Source organism: Lepidochelys kempii, chromosome 9 (genome assembly GCF_965140285.1).
Source record: "Lepidochelys kempii isolate rLepKem1 chromosome 9, rLepKem1.hap1, whole genome shotgun sequence".
Classification (NCBI taxonomy): domain Eukaryota; kingdom Metazoa; phylum Chordata; order Testudines; family Cheloniidae; genus Lepidochelys; species Lepidochelys kempii.
Window position 1 is genome coordinate 39,225,523 of NC_136388.1, and position 18,904 is coordinate 39,244,426.

The window sequence follows — 18,904 nt, forward strand, 5'->3', positions numbered from 1 at the left end:
ATTCCCCCTCCCACAAATGTGGATGGGTGTGGAAGGAGGGATGGGGAATGAGTGAAATCAAGAAAGCAGGCATTAACACTGCACTAGGTATAGGGCTAGTGCAGGGTATTACCACCTCCTCTCCAACTCTGCACCTAAAATAAGGGGTAACCAGGAGGCAGACTGATTATGATTCGGACAATCTGCTTCCCAGGCTGCTCTTAGGGCTTGTGGCAAAGCCATAATTTAATCCTCTACTTTCTTGAGTGCCTAACAGAATGCATTATCCCAGCACAAGTCATTATCTAGTTCTGAACAGATAGAGCCTGATGACTGCACCACTGAATTCAACGGAAGTTTGGCCACTGATTTCAGTGGAAGCAGGACCGAGATTTTAACCTGCTATTAAGACAGTACATATCTTTCAACCATACCTATTTACTGAAGTTAATGGTAGGGACTATGCAGCACCAAGAGACATGCAAAGATCATTTTCTTTGATTTATATGGCTACACAGTCACTTTTTAATTTATGATTTTTATCTTTGGAGTATCCCTTGCAAGGGAGAGAACTACAAGAGATCCTAACCAGCATTATTATGTTTTAATAATGCCAGAGCATGGCCCGCTACTAAGATTTTTAAACTCTCCTAGATCCTACTGCTCCTAGGGCTACACTTACATATAAGTTATTAAATCAGTTCAATACTTTTGATTCCAAAATGACTCCTGAGTTGAGGCACGGTGCTGTGAGAAATCAAAGCAAAATCAGTTGACAGCAACCAAACCTGTTAGTCAACAGTGATACTAAGAAGGAGACTCTCAGAAACTGGATCTTTGATGCTCCCTTCCCACACGTAAAGCAGCAGTTATCCATTTCAATGACCTTACTGGATGATTTGTGTGCTTCTCACAACACAGCTGCAAATACCGCAGACTAGAAAAAGAACGGGAGGTCTCATCTGGTGATGGCAGAGGATTATTGGATCGAGAACAACCTTTGTCTTCAGAAGTCAGAAGGATTAACTGCTGCTGCTGTGGTTAGTGGGAAGGGAAGGAGAAGATGCAACTGCATGCTACAGCTGCCGTTATGCTTCCCACCAGCTCTGATCCTGCTTGGCGGATGTAACACAGAACATTGACTTCTACTGGCACCTCTTGTATATTCAGATATATCTGATCGAGGAGGAAATTTACTGGTCATGGCAGAAGGATCAGAGAAATTTTCCACCAATCCTTTTGTTTTTATCCTGTTTGGTTTTGCTCCTTGTTTTCAGCTTGTTGTAACTGTCACATTCACATACAGATTCTCTCTCCCCTTCTTGCAATGTAATTTCAGAGACAGATGGGGCCTGAGCCTGCACAAGTGCACGCAGAGGTTGCAGAGCGAGCAAGGAGATTCCCCACTTCCCTTTGGGTCACCATGCCAGGGCTGGGCACAATTGCATTGGGATGGGTAGGCACTGCTGGAGGCTAGTGCTGCTGCTGGCACAAGCTACCTGGCAGGGTGAAGGCAGGGCAGTCATCAGAGCTGGCCAGGGCAGTGGCAAGGAAGTACCATCTGCACCACCTACAAGGGTGGCAGAGCTACTGTTCCATGACTCTCCCCAAGGGCCCCTTGAAAGACTGCTGGCTGAGCCAGTCCTGCTTCTTCCCTGGTTTTCCCGCTACAAACAGCCCTCACACACGTCCCCCTCCCCATGTGTGCCTGGCTGTAAAAGCCAGAATCCAGTCCTAAACATTTGCCTATTTGTTTTCTTTCCAAATCCAAATGCAGGAAAGAAAACAACCAGATGAACCACAGATGATGGTCCAGATTCTGCTCGTAGCCTCAGAGCTGTAAATCTAGCATAACTCCATTGCTTTCAGTGACTCAGAATTCACATGGGTGTAAAGAGAGAGCAGAAACTGGCATGAAGTTTTTCAGCATTTCACATTCTCAGCAATTTTTTTCCCCAGCCAATTTTTCTCCAAAGTTTTCCTGACCCACCTGGCAAGCTTCGTTCAGGCAGCAAGAGGCTGAATGCTGATTACGTGTGCAAGGCTCAGCTGCTGAAATCTGTAACAGTAAGCAGAATTTACCCCCTGACCTTTAACTTCCCCTTCTGCTGTGACTCTCAGGTTTGTTTCCTCAAAACACAGAGCAGTTTTGAGGTGCAAAGAACTTTACCAAGATGACACCCAATGATTTACAGAACTACTCCACTTTGTATTTCCAGGAGATTTCTCTGTGTTACATCCTGCAGAACTATTCCTTTCAGGGCAGATCCTGCTCCTCCTCCTCACACGGAGTAGTCCCATCAACAGGATTGCTGGCAGAGTAAGCTACTGCTCAATATGAGAAAGAGTGCAGGATCTGGCTCTCCAGTAATACACCAGCATTCATACTGACAGCTTTCAGCTCTTTAGTCTTTCCATGCACTACAGCAGTGATGAGAGAAAGCAGAGAGCAGTAACAGTTTGGCAGCATCACTATCAGTATACAGAGGAACCCAAAGAATTGTTCATTTCCAACCATCCCTAATGCAGAGGTGACAGATTAAATGATAGTTACCAGTGATCTTCAGTCGGATTAATATCTGTGACAACTACGTGCACCTTTACTTATCCGCTGCTGGTGAAGGCAAATACTAATGTGTGCGTTACTCTGCCTAGCTGCTATAAGGCTTGCACCAGTGGGGAATCAGCAAGTATAGGCCTACCCTGGCCATGTTTTTTTCCAAAAATCCCCACTCCTTGCCTTGCCTGCCCAGGAATACCCTGTGCACCAAGACTTCTGCAAAGGATGCACAGTGTCCATTTTCTTTCCTCTCCCCCTTGACTTTGCCCTCACTCCAAATGAGGGTTGGGAGAAATCAACCATTTTTGGAAAGAATTGGATATCAAACTCAGCTATAAAGACAAAATCCATTAAAAATTACACTAGATCTCACCTCTGTGACAAGTAGTTCATGGTTTATTTTTAATTAGCAACTATGCTGACTGACGTTGGGGGTGCAGCGATGGCCTGGCTTACTCCCCACTCACATGGCTGACCAGTTTCCAGCTGCCCATGATCAAGTTCCCCAAAGATTGATGTTTCCACTGAATCTACACAACAGCAGGGTGCATGCAAAGCAAACCAAACTGCTCACATTCCATTTGCCAGAAGGGTTGATAAGGTTAATACCAGTATCCCCAAGAATGCTGGACCACTTGTGAGCATCAAAAATGGCTGCTCACATGTTTTGCCATCAAAAGCTTCACAGTGCAGAATAAGTGATCTTCTGGTGAAATCTTTGGGTTTTTTCAGCTACAGATAAACCTGTATGATGATCCTTAAGATCCACCTATCTGAGGTAACTGAGTCATATATAAGTTGTAGTCAATATTTCCACTTGTTGGCAAGTTCATTTGTATGGATCAGAGATCATTTTAAAAAATGGAGGGGGGAAGCTGGTAGCAAAAGCCACAAATGTAAGATTAAAGCCCAAGTCCTTTAAAATAACATTTCATCTGGGGAAGGGGATATATAATAGAAAAGTTGATTTCAAAGATTCCAATGTCAGAAGGGACCTCAACTTTTTGATAGCGTTCAGGGGACCATTAGTTCATTGAGTCTAACCTTTTGAATAAACACAAGCCATAGAATTTCACCCGGTTACTTCTGTATTGACCCCAATAATTTGTGTTTGACTAAAGCAGATCTTCCACAACTGCACACTGTCTTGGTTTGAAGTTATCTAAAGATAGAGAATCCCTTTGTAGTTTATTCAATGATTAGTTTGTTTCAACAGGTAATTTGCAATGACCTCCTCTGGGCTGCATAATTATCCTAAGTTATATGTAGATGTTTAGGCTTCAAAACACACAGTGTTTCCTGTTAATACTCATGGCAGATGTTGAATAATCTGATTTTCTATGTTATTTTTACACCCACCTGTGATTTTAACTGCAACACATATGGAGGAAATACTGCACACTTCTTGTCACAAAGTTATATCCAAAGTCAAAGTGGAGGCCTCTTGCAAAACTGTTGGCCAGAAGACTCAGGTTTTCGTAGCTGGGACATGTCCAGAGGTGTCACATCATCAGCAGATCCCAACTCATCAAATAACTGTTTTTCCCCTGGGATGACTTCAAATGCTTTCAGTATCAATGGATCAGTGTACAAATCCAACCCAAGCTAGGTTACCAGCATAGCCTGCCTTCATATAAAGTGTATTTAACATTAAATATCAACAAGCCAAATACCCTCACTAAAGAAAACAGGGAAACTGAACAACAAATCATCAGCATAACTAATAATACATTGGATCATTGTCAATGCAAGGGGGTGCAATCTAGATGAGTGAAGGGTTGAGTCACCCCCCGCCCTGTAACCCTGGGTGCCTCAAATTCTTTGCTACCATAACTCCCTGCCTTAGGACATTCACAGTCAGCAACAAACATGCAGGTCATGTCCTGTGAGTGTCTGTGTATAACTACAGCCCTGGTCCAGCAACTCTGACCCCAGCAGCCTGCCAGCAGCACACCAGTTACAGTCCCTGGTCGCTACAGCCTTGGTTACTGCTTGCAGGATGACCGTAACACACTTCCAGTTCCTAATTTTTCCCAAACTGTGTGCTCTGTAATGTCTAGCACTCTCCTGGACAGCTCGGAGGAATAATACAGTCTGTTTGTCTCCCTAAAGAGACAAAAGTACATCACAGCTTATTAACTCAACTGGAATAAATATTCCCTCCATTTAAATACTGCAGTAAGTTGGTTTATAGTTAATAAATTTATGTTTACTACAGGGCATAGGTTAAGTGATGCCAAGAAAAAGGAATACAGCTAGAAAGAGTTATAACCAAACAAAAGTGAAAACGTACATCTAAAAGTCTAAAACTTTATCTAGCAAGGTACAGGCATTGTTCAAGATGGTTTCACACCTATATCTAGTTTCCAGAGACTTCAAGCCCAGACTTTAAAACATAATATCAAGTATCCATGGTTCCTCATGTAGAGTTAATGTATAAATTTCACAATGATATTAATCACCATTGTGTCATTAGCTTTCAGAAAAGACCTCACTCTTGACACTTTTATAATACACTAATATTGTATACAATCAGTTGATTCAGTTGGTTATCACTTGAGGTTCCATCCCCTGCCTTTATAGACCAGTAAACCTTTGAAGTAAATTCTTCTGAGGGTTACCCCTCAAAGTAACGTCTATTCAATCTGTGAGGAAGGTGGTGAAGGAAGCTCCATGCTCTTTCTTTCCCCACTTGTTATCTTAACAGATTTGTTTACCAAATTTGTAAAACTGGACATTCATTGTCTTTTTCTGAAGATCGAGCTGGTCAAAGAATCAAATACACATTCCTTTGTCTAAATCAGATTTGTTTACCAACTCCCCCTGACGTGCCTGCTTTAAGCACTCTTCAGTCATAATTCTAACATATAGCCATAACTCTTAATACCCACCACATACATATCATGCAACAATATTAATGATCAGTGAGTTATTGATTTTCAAATGATACCTTACAAGGTGTATTTTGCTCAAAGATTATTACAATAGTGCATCAAGTGTGACAATGTGGTGCTTAGTATCACAATCATATCAATCAACAGTCTCCATAATCTCACTGGGAAAATACTCAAGTACAGCTTTAGAGCAGTCTGCTCTGTTCACTTGAAATTCTGAAGCAGACAATACCTACCAGACAGGCAAAAAAACCCAAAACCCTCCATGAAAGTGCATTGGAAAACATAATTTTATTTTCTTGCAGCAAATACAGTAAAAAGAAACAGCAGTGACTTGGCTTTTACCTCATGTGTTAAAACATTTGTCCACCTCCACTAATATATATACATCTATCTATCTACAGATTCCTTCTATGAGGCCCACAGCAGAACTCTAGACAAGTCTCACTTTCGCATCCAGCATATTTGTACTTGTATAATACTGATTGGCCATCAATCAGCAATTCAAAGAATAACCTACAAAACTAAAGGGAAATAACAGACATAATTTTACTTTATGATATGATTGCTTCATTTTATACAATTTAATATTGGGTATGTTTTATAGATTACTACATACTATAGTGAGTATTTGCTTCAGTGTGAGTCCATTATATCTAGTTTCTGACAGAGCAGAGCTGACTGGGTAACCTTTCAAGGTTTTGGTTAGTGGCCAGGGTGGAGAGGAGGCTGCATACACCTCACAATTCTTTCCAACTGAGAAAAAAAGCCTTCTATATTCTAAAGGTCAGACTGATAGATTTTCAGTGTCAATTGTACTGTACCAAATACTAAGGGCCAAAGAATCAGCTGGTGTAGATCAGCTTAGCTCCACTGATATCAATGGAGCTACATTGATTTATACCAACTGTGGATCTGACCCATGGATGCTAAGAAGCTTTTTTTAGCATTGTTTTATCTTAGCACTATGAGGTATCAACATCTTCCCACTTTTTTTCAAACCTGCTGTAATAATTTTGCGGAGAGAAAATCCAAATATATCTCCTATTAACAATGCAGTTCATATTTTGTCCATTCTTGTTGCAGCCGAGTTTGTAGGTAGGTAGATTGTATGTTTTAATCTTCTCTCTCAGGAACACACATTTCTGCTTTGTCACATATTTCTATTTGTTCATGCTGTCTTCCTTCCTTCCTGTAGAAGTATAATTGAAACACACTTTCAAAGCTGCAGTTTTCTCTCTCAACAGAAAATTAGCTGTCTCTTTTGTCATAACCATAGCCTAAATTCCTCCTTACCTGTAAGGAGTTAAGAAGCTCAAGTAACCTGGTTGGCACCTGACCAAAGGAACCAATGCGGACAAAAGATACTTTCAAATCTACTGGGGGGGGGGGCGGGGGGCATGGTTTCTTTGGGGTTCTTTTTTTCTGTGACCATTCGCTTTTGGGACTACGAGGGACCGGACATCAATCCATGTTCTCCAAATCTTTCTAAACAAGTCTCTCATGTTTCAAATTTGTAAGTAACAGACAGGCAAGGCATATTAGTTTATCTTTGTTTCCTCAACTTGTGAATTTTCCCTTTGCTAGAGGGAGGTTTATCCCTGTTTTGTTGTAACTAAGGCTAGAGGGGGTTCCTCTGTGCTCTTTGAATTTTCTGCTACTCTGTAAGGTTAACTACCAGCCTAAGTTTACAGAGGTGATTCTTTTACCTTTTTCTCGTTAAATAAAATCCTTCTTTTTAAGAACCTGACTGATTTTTCCATTGTTCTAAGACCCAGGCGGTTTGGATCTGTAACCAGTTGGTGAGGATATATGCTCAAGCCTTCTCCAGGAAAGGGGGTGTAGGCTTGGGGGAATAGGACTCCAAGTGGTCCTTTCCCTGATTGTTTGTTAAATCACTTAGTGGTGGCAGCGATCCCAAGGCAAGAAAGAAATCTGTGCCTTGGGGAAGTTTTAACCTAAGCTGGTAATAATAAGCTTAGGGGGTCTTTCATGCAGGTCCCCACATCTGTACCCCAGAGTTCAGAGTGGGGAAGGAACCCTGACAGTTGCTGATAAGTGAGTTTAATGTTGCTATCATTACATCACAAAGCCAAGAGTTGAATCCAATATCTCTGAAATAGGGTTAATGAGACATACCCTTCCCTTTGAGATCTCTGGATGAAGAGCACTCTATTAGACTTATTATTTATTCATAGCTTGGGAGCTTTTGGATTTAGTCAATTATAGAGATAGGTGTAAGTCACAAATATTTGAATTTCCTCACAGTTCAGGGGTGCTAGGAGCCAAAGTTCTGGCTTGGGTCTATTTTTAAAACTGTTTTGGTTCACTAATATCAGGGGCAAAACTTTCTTCCCAAAGAGAAGTCTAGTTCACTTTCATCACAGAATGTTCATCATTTATCTGTCTCTAATGGCCATTTCCTTGAATAATTTCTGCACTTCCTTCCATTTCTAGCTTTCTAATTTTAGTTCTTTGGACTTACTGATATCTGAAATCCTCTCCAGGCTTTGGCAAAACAATAACAGCACTTCAAGCATGAACTAAACCTCTTCAGTCCACCTTCAACAAAACTTTCTTGTGCTGTTTGACGCTATATTCCCAGAAGCTCATCTGGGTCTTTATGTGGATTGGAAACCTACAAAGATCACCTAGATGCTGAAGGACATGTTGAGTCAATACTGAGCCAAATTCCTCCTTTCAACTGGACTGGTGGTACATGCACTGATCTAACTTGGAAGAGAATATTAATATAATACTTTCAGTTAACTGATATAACATTTCCCCCCGCTGCTGAAATACAGCCACCTTGGTGGTGAAATGCACTAGATGAGATGTTTTCACTTTGCCCCTGAGTGCACCATGTCACATCCTGATGAGTCTACAAGATGGCATTTGAACATTCAAAAAGCAATGACACACATTGGAATTAGGCCAGGACCCAAAGGTTTTACCAACCTTCCTCTTGCAAAGAAAAGCATGCCATTTTCAATTATCACAGGTGGTCAAGACCTTAGTTTTACATTTCAGCTTACAAATGGCACCTCCAGAAGCACAGAGTTTCTTAACATCATGAGCCAAATTCTCCTCTCATTTACTATGGTGCAAATCCCCATTGGGCAAACAGCCAGGGGCTTTAAATAGAGGCTATATTTCAGTTGTAGATTAATGGACTCCTGTATTTAGAGTATGTGCTAGTATATTGTAGAATATAAGATTCTATAAAATGAAAAGTATTATTGTCTCCCTTTTCTAGGGAATATTTTATTAACTCTTTACACCATTAAAATTTCCTCAACTTTCATACTATTTTCCACACTTACCAGCCATTTGGTCTTTAATCTAAGGACTTCTCCATTTAGCCACAAACATTTATTTTTAACTTCCTGTAGCCCTGCAATAAAATTGTACAGTTGATTAAATCCTTGACTAGTATTACAATCACCAAGTCTTAACCTTTGTACAAATTCCTTTACCTCAGCTCTGGCTTTTATTCTTACTTATAATTTTTCTATAGCTTTTTGTTTTTTAAACCATGCTCACTTCTATTTTCAACTCCTCCTGTCTTGTAAATTGTGTTGCTCTTTTATATGGTTTAGCCATCTTTCCCAAGACCTAATCAATTTGCACATCAATTACTCTAACTGACAACAGGTTTAACACATTTCTTGGTTATAAGCTCAGACACTCGCTTAGAACAAAGCCCAAAACCTTAAAAAAGCCACTTTCTTTGATTAAATAATCTTTAAAAAGCTTTAAAGGGAAAGATCTGTACAGCAAAAGCAGAGGGAATCCAAGTGGCACAAGACCACCATGTTCTAAGCATTATTTAAATTCCCATGAGCATTATTTAAGAACCTATAAGTTCTGGACTACAATCATGAAAGCACTTCAGGCTTTTAAACATTCATACTATTTAGTCAATTCCCATGTAAATAGCTCCTCTGTTCAGATACCTTTCAAAGGATACGTTATTAGTGGTTTTGCTGAAGTTGTGATCTGTTTAAATACAGATTTATAAATGTTTATAAAATCTATACTATATAAATTATCTAATCGAATTTCATTTTTAAGAGAAAATATTGCAGTGCATAACCAGTGTGTTGGAAACCTCAGCATCGTGCCTAGTTATTTCAAGAAAACATTAATGGTCTGATTCTGATTTCACTGGGGCTCTGACTCAAGTATTAGTGCCCGGTACTGAGAATAAGGAGCAAATTACTGTTGGTTGTTCTGATGGCTTATAAACATTGCATACCCTTCCCAAATTAAAGTTTACATGAGAAAAAGCTATCTTCAGATATACATTGCAATTAGAGCTGTTAAGAGAAACTTTGACAGAACCATATTCAATCAGAACATGCAGTTCCATCAAAACTGAAATGCTTCACAAAACAGGACTCATACTGCCAAAATTTTCTTTTTGGAGAAAACCGGGGGTGGGAGGAATTCAAATAGTGTCAAAACATCCTATTTTGATATATTTGAAACAAATGTTTCCATATTTCATTTTGAATTTTTTTTGTATTATATAAAATAATCCAAAATTTAAACAGTCAAAATCAAAACAAAAGTTTTAAATTGTGTCAAAATGCAATATTTCAAGTGACTTAAACCAAGTTTTTTTAAATTTTCCTTTGCAGGGAATTTTTGAAATGTTCAGGTTTTTGTTCCAATTTGGAATGAAGTCAAATATCAAGATTTTAAACTCCTTTGTGAAAATGCATTTTTTGTCCTCTGCATAGCTCTTATTTCAATGTTTAAATGAATTTTGTTCTGCCCAGCAAGCTAAAAATGAAAACACACTCTTTGCTGTGAATGCATTATGAACTTACTGGAAAATATAGTTGTTTGCAGTGTCGTAGTTGTGTTGGTCCCAGGATATTAGAGAGACAAGGTGCATGATGTAATATCTTGTATTGAACTAACTTCTGTTGGAGAAAGAGACAAGCTTTCGAGCTACACAGAACTCTGGGCCCAGGTCTTCAGCCCAGAGCTGGAGAAGGCCTCTGTGTAGCTCAAAAGAGAAGGAATTATGAAGTTAATGAATTTAAATCACTATATAAGTGCTATATCTCATTATTCTGCATTAATCCATTTAATACTATTTTGAAAATAGTATATTACCATTATAGTATCATAGTATACTATGAAAATCTATTTTAAACATTTATTTTATAAATTATTATGGGAACTATATTAATGGAGGATGGAAACTTTAAATCTTTTCCATTCGGCTCCCTGGTGACAATGCGGCAATTGATGTTGTTCTTCAGAGTGGTGGCTGCCACCCACAGTGTACTGAAACCTGAAAAGATCCAAGTATATATCAGTTTGTGTATGGGGAGGCATCTGTCCTAACTCACAGCAGGGCCATGCTGCGGAACTCAGACACAGAACCCATCCAGTGTTTGTGACCAATATTTTATTTACTTTTTAAAGGGATTTTAATGCTTGTTGAAGGCCGCAGAATAACAACAATGGAGTCTGAATGGCTCTCTTTACACACACAAAGTAAGTACAACTCAATTTCCCCCCTTACTGCCTGAGCTTTGTTCTGGAGAAAACCATTGTAACAGGGTAAGGTTCTGATCCTGCAGTGAGAGCTGCATGGATGGACCCCCGTTGAGGCTCCAGCTTTGCTTGAGAGACTGCCTAACTTTATATTGGTTGCCAGTTATGATTGTGATTTTAGTGATGTGGAAAATAAGAAATGGACTGAGACAACCATCTCATTTCAAACAAGCTAGCAATGGTTATTACCATTGATAGGTCATCTTTGAACTGATGACCCACAAGTGAAAGGCTCCATGTCTTACGACCAATCCTTTGAGTACATCCAATGTCCCAACATTCTCTCCCGTGATATTCCATTTCTCAATCTCAATCTCAAATTACTGCACTCTCTGTGCAGATGCAATCACTACATTTTTTGGCATTGTTGCTGTTCCTGGTGGTGTCCATGTAGCTGTTACTGTTTCATAAGTCTCTTTTGTAGTTCCTGATGTTTCCAAAATGTATTAAATTTCATGAGATGATCCAGCTGGCCTGGAAGCTGAGGGGATGAAAGAGGAGGTAGGATGACATGGTCTCTAGCACCTTGTTTATGAGAACATACTTATGAGAGAGCAACCTATGTTTGTATGGAGTGTTAGCATCATGTTAATTCCACCTTTGAAATGTGGATTAAGCAGCTTTGCCAAAAATATTAATCTTTTAAACATTTCAATGTGTTTAAAGCACTAAGATGACTTAGAAACTCTAGGCCAAATTCTGCCCTCTGTTACACCCTTGCACACTGTCGCTAGATGGCATTTGAAGATACTACTTTCCCATTTTCTACAATTAATTCCCTAAAGCTGCCAACTACTTAACAAGGAATACCAGTGTGTATTTCTGTGGAGTAAATGATTCCTCTAGATTGCTGTCATTATGAGGTCCTAACTCTTTCACATCCTCTCTGAAGTCCCTTGCTGTCTCCGCTCTATGGCAGACAATAATTTACTTCTCCCTCTCTCTGTTTCTCACTGAAGGATAAAGAGAGAAAAGACAGAGGAGGCAGCTATTTTATCCAGCACTAGCCACAATAGGTGACAATATGAAAAGCCCTGTGCTGGAAACCTAGTTCTATAAGTGATATGTGAGGAGGTGGCAGATCATGGCAGGAGTCAAATGACACAAGCTATTCAGGAAGAGAGGCTGAAGAAGGCACACCTAACAAGGGAAACTGGCTCTGAGACAGAGAGAGAGAAGAGAACTCAGGGAAGAGGGAGAGAGGGTGGAATCTATGGGGAAGAAATGACTTGGGGAGCTCAGGGAGTGAAGTGACCCAGTGGGGGCAAGAGAAGAAATACCCCCAGGGCTGTTTAGATTCTGCAGTGGTGGATGAGATAAGAACCTAGATGGGTGAAAAGAAGTAAGAGCAAAGGAGAGGCATGATAGAAATGATCCACAAGGAAAGATACAAGTAGAGAAAAGCTACCTCAACACTATGAGCCAGGGTTGTGATTCCCAGCTCACATACACGTATCCATGTGAGTGTGCACTGAAGCTAGAGTGAAGAGAAATAAAAAGCCAAGCAGAAGAAAAAAACAAAGGAAAGCCTGTAAATCTGTTATCTTAACTTTCTGTATAGGAAGTTCTGCAGCAAAATGCTATCAAAATATACGCCCACAGAGAGTATCTGCTTTTCTGTATCAGGAAACAAAGAGGTATAACTCTGAGAGATGAGTTGGACCTCTCAGCAATTGTCTGTGGTCTCTTCCTTTTTTCTCAGCTGATTTCAGTGCAAGTGCACAGATGTAACTGAAAACTTCTACCCATTTAACTGCATTAGGATCTTCTCAGTTTCCAAATTCCTTCTTTATGTTTTCCAGTTGTAGGTATTAGCTAAAAGGCAGTATTATACCTGTATCTACAATTTTACTGTTGCTTTCCTGAGTTTCCCATTAACAAAATTTGCAATGAGGTCAAAATCTGCCATTTGACCTTTGCTTTCAAACATGGAGCTGTTCGATATTTCAGAACATTCCAGAATTTGTGACACATAGAATATGTTGTTCCAGTGGCCTGCAATCTCTTTGTAGTGACTTTTTTCTAACAACTCATCTCTTAATTCAAAATGTTCAAAAGAAAAATGTACATAATTATTTTTTAAAAAAACACAAAAATACCAAATGTGACAGGGTCAGGCCAGATGGCTACAGGAGAGTGATAGAAAGCAGATATATTAGCCCCAGGTTAAGTAGGTCCCTTTTCCCTGGGTAAGGTAACAGGGAAGGTTCCAGAAAATCAGGAACTTTCTGGAAACAGTTAAGACAGACAGGCTGATTAGAACACCTGCAGCCAATCAAGAAGATGCTAGAATCAATTAAGGCAGGCTAATCAGGGCACCTGGGTTTAAAAAGGAGCTCACTTCAGTTTGTGGCATGCGTGTGAAGAGCTGGGAGCAAGAGGCACTAGGAGCTGAGAGCGAGAAGGCATACTGCTGGAGAACTGAGGAGTACAAGCATTATCAGACACCAGGAGGAAGGTCCTATGGTGAGGATAAAGAAGGTGTTGCGAGGAGACCATAGGGAAGTAGCCCAGGGAGTTGTAGCTGTTGCACAGCTGTTCCAGGAGGCTCTCTAGACAGCTGCATTCCACAGGGCCCTGGGCTGGAACCCAAAGTAGAGGGCAGGCCCGGGTTCCCCTAAACCTCCCAACTCCTGATCAGACACAGGAGGAGTTGACCTGGACTGTGGGTTCACGAAAACAGCCAAACTGAGGGCTTCCGTGAATCTCCGAGGTGAGCAAATCCACCAATAAGCACAAGACCCACCAAGGTAGAGGAGGAACTTTGTCACACAAGTAACAATAAACATACAGTAGAATGATAAAGACTATGAGCCAGACAGATCCTTGGCTTATGCACAAGTGTACAAGAGAGCAAGGATCTAAATAAGTAGCTGTGCTCTAGGGAGTCGTAGGTTTATTCATCCTCCAGACCAGACAGTCCAGTTGGCCCAATTCACAGGGAGAACACACCAGTGTAAAGTCTGGTGCAGCTTGCAAAAGAGCTCTGCTTCCGCTATATGAGTATGAGAGTGATCACTTTAGATAAGCTATTACCAGCAGGAGAGTGGGGTGGGGGAAGAGAAAACCTTTTGTAGTGGTAAACACCCATTTTTTCATGCTTTGTGTGTATAAAAAGATCTTCTACACTTTCCACAGTATGCATCCGATGAAGTGAGCTGTAGCTCACGAAAGCTTATGCTCAAATAAATTGGTTAGTCTCTAAGGTGCCACAAGTATTCCTTTTCTTTTTGCGAATACAGACTAACACGGCTGTTACTCTGAAACCTACCATGTGCTAGACTCTTTCCAAACACTCAAGGAGAATGGCCCCTGTTCTTAGTGGCAGACAAAGGTGGGAGAAAGCTGGGGAGATAATGGTAGCAATACTGGGTAAATCAGGCCTTGCCTACACTCAAACTTGCATCTGTTTAGTTGACCCACTGCAACCCCATATTGGACCCTCTTATTTAGGTTTAAGAGTAGCTGATTTCAGTTCAGCTTAAACCTGTTTCAAACTGACTTCAGCTAAACTGTTTGCAGTGTTGTTGTAGCCATGTTGGTCCCAAGATTTGAGAGTGAGACCGTAGGTGAGGTAATATCTTTTATTGAACCAACTTGTGTTGGTGGAAGGGACAAGCTTTCAGGCTAGCTCTTCTGTGATGCTTGAAAGATTGTCCCTTCTAGGGTGACCAGAAAACAAATGTGAAAAATTGGGACAGGGTGGAGGGTAATAGTTGCCTATATAAGAAAAAGCCCCTCAAATCAGGACTGTCCCTACAAAATCGGGACCCTGATCACCCTAGTCCCTTCCACCAAAACAAGTTGGTTCAGTAAAAGAGATTACCTCACCTGCCTTGTGTCTTTAAGCTAACCTGCAATGAGCCTCGTTTAAACCAAAATCAGAATGTCCACACTGTATCATGATCAGTGTAATTGGAGGCAGAATGCCCATGTACCCTAGAGGGAGTATTACTGAAAAAAACCACGAAAACAGGGAATGTGAGGAGCTGGCATGGAAGCAACACAGCCACAGAGGAGTGCACAGGGTTTAATAAAGTCCCACTTGTTCCACTTAACCTACGTTCAGTTTCACTGTTTGCTAATGAGCCAGATGTGGCTATTTCCATCAATTTAATTAAATCAGTTTAAAATTCTACCTTTCGTGAAACCAATGCAATTTCACATGTCAACAAGTCCTTACCTACAAGTCATTTTGACTCACTGTAAAAGCAGCATGGTAGTGCCGGGACTTACATGTGATCAGGGTAGGAGCTTTGTGCATGACATTAGGGAGGACATACCCTGCATAGGGTGGGCGGGACATTTGGTAGAAAGCATGGAGATGACTTCATGAGAAGCTAAGAAACAGGCAGATGAGCTAGGAACATTAGTGGAATGGAGGAGGTGATGGGAAGGCAACACTTCATGTGTTGGGCTTCATAGTTAACCGGATCCTTCCCTGAAATGTAATTAAGGAAGGGTGTGCTACTAATGGAAAACAAAGTGTCTAGCACAATGTGCTCACAAAATTCTTAATGTAATTCCTTGAAGAGAATTTACCATACAGTAAAGCTACATGTAGACAGAACCTATATCTATACAAATATACTGGACCATTATGAAAATAAAATTATTGTAAGTACATATTTTTAATTATAAGATGCTGCAAGTACATACAAGGATTAGCAGAAACTATATGATATCACAGTTATTTTGCGAAATAGCATGCCATGGCATTAGTCACTATACTGCAATGCACCTGCACAATGGCGTGCAGTTAAGGTTGCACTTTGCTTTGATGGCTTATTCCTTAGGAAGTTTTGATTTTCCATTAAAATGGTGTTTCAGCCCCAATGTCTCATAACCTTTCCTCAGTGATACAGTAGTTATGTTATTGGTTCATACAAGTTTACAAATGGCCCTTTAGGCACTGCTTTCTAGATTTGTATAAACAGAAATATAGTGATAAGAAAGCTTCACGGGCTTCAGAAGTGAAGTGAAGTTCAGATAAGCAGCTGCTCTGATGGATCCCACATTAGGAAAGGTGAGAGATTTCCACCAGCTTTGTCAAGCCAGTTCTTTTAAAACAAGAGATCAAAAGTAGCAGATAACAAATGATCCAATGACAGAGTAGGTGACTGTCCCAGGGAGAAATGTTCACGTATGACCCTTTGTGTTGTTTGCGATTGTCAAGGTTCCTCCCCCACTCTGAACTCTAGGGTACAGATGTGGGGACCTGCATGGAAAACCTCCTAAGCTTATCTTTACCAGCTTAGGTCAAAACTTCCCCAAGGTACAAAATATTACACCCGTTGTCCTTGTACTGACCGCTACCACCACCAAACTAATACTGGTTACTGGGGAAGAGCTGTTTGGACGCGTCCTTCCCCCCAAAATACTTCCCAAAACCTTGCACCCCACTTCCTGGACAAGGTTTGGTAAAAAGCCTCACCAATTTGCCTAGGTGACTACAGACCCAGACCCTTGGATCTTAAGAACAATGAACAATCCTCCCAACACTTGCACCCCCCCTTTTCCTGGGAAACGTTGGATAAAAAGCCTCACCAATTTGCATAGGTGACCACAGACCCAAACCCTTGGATCTGAGAACAATGAAAAAGCATTCAGTTTTTACAAGAAGACTTTTAATAAAAAATAGAAGTAAATGGAAATAAAGAAATCCCCCCTGTAAAATCAGGATGGTAGATATCTTACAGGGTAATTAGATTCAAAAACATAGAGAACCCCTCTAGGCAAAACCTTAAGTTACAAAAAAGATACATAGACAGAAATAGTTATTCTATTCAGCACAATTCTTTTCTCAGCCATTTAAAGAAATCATAATCTAACACATACCTAGCTAGATTACTTACTAAAAGTTCTAAGACTCCATTCCTGGTCTATCCCCAGTAAAGACCAGCATATAGACAGACCCAGACCCTTTGTTTCTCTGCCTCCTCCCAGCTTTTGAAAGTATCTTGTCTCCTCATTGGTCATTTTGGTCAGGTGCCAGCGAGGTTACCTTTAGCTTCTTAACCCTTTACAGGTGAGAGGAGCTTTCCCCTGGCCAGGAGGGATTTCAAAGGGGTTTACCCTTCCCTTTATATTTATGACAGCGATCTATAACGCAGCCAAAGTGAGTATTACTATACAGTACTGATCACAGAGTGGCTATCTATGCTGGGGGAGAGCTATAGGAAGCAGGAAACCTAAGTCGTCAAAGTTTAATGAAAGGGTAACAAATGAGCTGGTTCACTGTTCATGAGTGCTGGCTCTGGGTGGAGTTATTCTGATGCTCAAGCTGATCTTTTATATACCCCTGTAGAGAGAAAGAGGGGAATATAACAGTACAGGCACTTTTTTCTCTCTATTTTTTTTTCTTTTTTTAAAAATGAGGAATGAGCCTATTGGGTAAATAGCAGATGGTTTATGTGTTTTGAGGGACCGGTTCACATTGTTCACACCTCTGACAGACAGACAGCTTGCTGCAGCTTGAGTTTATAGGGACCCTGACTTGATGGAGTACTTGTAGTCCTCTCCTGGCTGCTTTCCCCCTAAGCAACAAAATGGCAGCATGAAAGAACAGGGAGACTGCTTCCATTATTATTACTACTGAATTGAATTGTGGTGGTGCCTCGAGGCCCTCAACAGAGATCAGGGTCCCATTGTCTTGGGTGCTGTAGACATGGATAACAAAAAGGCAGTCTCTGCCCCAAAGAGCTTACAACCCAAGTACACATTGAAAACTATTTCCCATGGAGCTACGGATCTTTTCACCTTCCATCATTTTAATTTCCACTTCATTTTCTTCTGTTCACCACAAAAATCTGAGGAAAAGTTCATAGGCAAAAATATTTGGTTAAGTGAAAACAGTAAAAACGCCTTATTAATTCTGTATATAATATTCTTGCAAAAGACAAACCTTTTACAGCTTTTAAACTCTAGAGTCAACATACAGAAAATTAATGCTGTAGGGGTGTTTGTGGTTAAAATCAAATGTATTATTGCCAGTACTCACAGTTGGAAGGATCCTACCAGTAATTTTGTTTGTGGAGCAGAGCAGGGGGTGTGAGGTAGGAATGGTGGGGCTGAAAAGGAGTTTAATGACTCTTAAAGACTAAGTATACTTTATGAGAAAAAACACATTTTCCATTTATTTCAGAGTGATAAATTAAGGGAGGAAAGCCAAAGGAACATGTCAACATTTTACTTAATAGAGATGTTTGATCCAGGTAATTAGGGCTGGATCAGTTAATATAAAGCATTTCTCTGCTGATCTTTACATTCCTTTTCTCTCTGGAAGGGGACAACATGGTGATGGAAGTATCACACACATTTTGCTGATTCAGCTGAGTTTTGACTAAGAATTCCAAAATTTGAATGAAAAGCCAGATTTCGTCCACCTGTAAAGCTAAACCAAACATTTCATGAGACAACCTGCTTTGGGGAGAATGCCTAATTGTTATAGAACTGACAATATTGCTAGAACAGACTATCTTTCAGTACTCTGCTTTTTCTGCTCCTAGATCACCAGGAACTTAGAAGTGCAGAAGTGTGTGAAAATGAAAAATAATTTCAAAATTAAGGAAATCAAATACTTTTTTGAACTTCATGGATTATTTTGTTGCAGCTGGGTGTAGGTGGCAATGCCTAGTGGGTGAAGCCTGAATATGGGGCTTGGAACCAGGGCAAAGGGTCAGAGCTGGAGTCAGAAGGCAGGAATCAGGAGCAGGGTCCATCATAGCAGCCATGTAGGAATCATCTACTTGCACAGACAACCTCCTGGAATCCTATCCAGGCTTAAGCAGTGCACTTGGATCAATCAGAGATCCCAGAAGCACTGCCAGTTATGCTCTCTGTGCAGCACGTCCTGTGGCTCTTGGGCTCACAAGGCTCCCAGCCTGTTAATTGCTGT

The 18,904-nt window shown here is 40.6% G+C and overlaps 1 long non-coding RNA gene across 1 annotated transcript; it reads right to left on the bottom strand.

Annotated features, from left to right (window-relative positions):
• Positions 1–6,087: 6,087 nt before the first annotated feature.
• On the bottom strand, positions 6,088–10,318 carry LOC140916895 (uncharacterized). The gene is made up of 3 exons (XR_012160686.2): positions 10,269–10,318; positions 8,757–8,827; positions 6,088–6,625 (listed from the first exon to the last, which is right to left on the bottom strand). It is a non-coding gene; the product is annotated as an uncharacterized LOC140916895 (long non-coding RNA).
• Between the last annotated feature and the right edge of the window lie 8,586 nt (positions 10,319–18,904).